General features: G+C 51.4%; 1 pseudogene; it reads left to right on the top strand.

The window, feature by feature from the left end:
• The first annotated feature begins 454 nt into the window (after positions 1 to 454).
• On the top strand, positions 455 to 602 carry LOC142426920 (U1 spliceosomal RNA; annotated as a pseudogene).
• The last annotated feature ends 566 nt before the right edge of the window (positions 603 to 1,168 follow it).

Below are 1,168 nucleotides of genomic sequence, written 5' to 3'. Positions count from 1 at the left end.
GCTGCACGACTGCATCTGCAGTTAACAAGTTGCATGTTTAGGGGCTCAGGTGTGGATTGTGTGTCTCTCCCATGTAGAAGGGGAACTCCATGAGGGCAGGGCTGGATCTACTATAATCACTGCTTGGTCCCAACCACCCAGAGCAATCCCTGCCTCGAGAGTGCTTCCTTCACAAAGATCTCTTCAGTTGTTCAATCCCGAACAGAGTCATGGAAGACTCTCAGGGAGGCTCTGGGACCAGGCTTCTTGTTTGCAGTCATGCTGCCTCAGGGTGGGACATTCATGCATACTCTATGGGCATCTTCTGGCTGGTGGTGGGCCCTCCACTTGCTCATGAGTTCACCTTTGGGTGGAGAATGCCGTCCCCTGGGCCACCCTCGGGCACTGACAACGTGTGCTGAGCAGCAGCTTTTGGCATGGATGGGTTTGAAGAGACTGTGAAATTGCCCACATTCTATTTACCTGGCAGGAGAGACACCAGGATCAGGAAGGTGGTTTTCCCAGCACGAGGCTCACCCATTGCACTGCGGGTGTATCCCAAATGTGGAAAATTCAACTGCGGAATTCATGGTAGTGGGGGACTGTGTTCGTGCTCTCCTCTGTAAAAAAAAAAAAGAAAAAGAAAAGAAAGAAATGGCCCGTGTTTTGCCACACACAGAGGGACATAAAGGCATTTTGGCACTGAAGGTCAGAGGAACCGTTTCTTTTATTATTTTTCCCCAGAAAAAATGACCTTCAGTTTAAAGAGCCTACCCAGGTCATCTCTCTCAGTCGGCAGATGAAACTGGAACGTGCCATTGTTAGCTTCGTCAGTGACAGGGTTTCCTTGGCTTCCTTGTCTAACCAGTGGCCTGCAAAGCCAGCTTGACTCAACCTGTCACCAGAGTAGGGGTTTTCCCTGTATTTTGGTGGGTTTCACGATGAGGGAGCTTAGCAGGTTAGGACATGTCCAGACCCTAAAACACGAAGTCACAGGGTTGGATCTGCAGCAGCACTTGTCCTCAGCCAGCAGCCATGTCTCTCTCTGTGGTCCTTAACCTCTCAATCATGTGCCCCTTGACCTCTGGCTCCTGAGACCAGGAAACCGGCTGGCCACTCTGTTCCACAGTCCCATAGTCTCATTGTCCTCTGCTCTGTCTCAACCCAGCCCCTTGGCTCCACTGCGCCT

Source organism: Tenrec ecaudatus, chromosome 14, assembly GCF_050624435.1.
Source record: "Tenrec ecaudatus isolate mTenEca1 chromosome 14, mTenEca1.hap1, whole genome shotgun sequence".
NCBI classification, from domain to species: domain Eukaryota; kingdom Metazoa; phylum Chordata; class Mammalia; order Afrosoricida; family Tenrecidae; genus Tenrec; species Tenrec ecaudatus.
The sequence above is the reverse complement of the archived record's forward strand: the minus strand, read 5'-3'. Positions and strand labels throughout refer to the sequence as shown.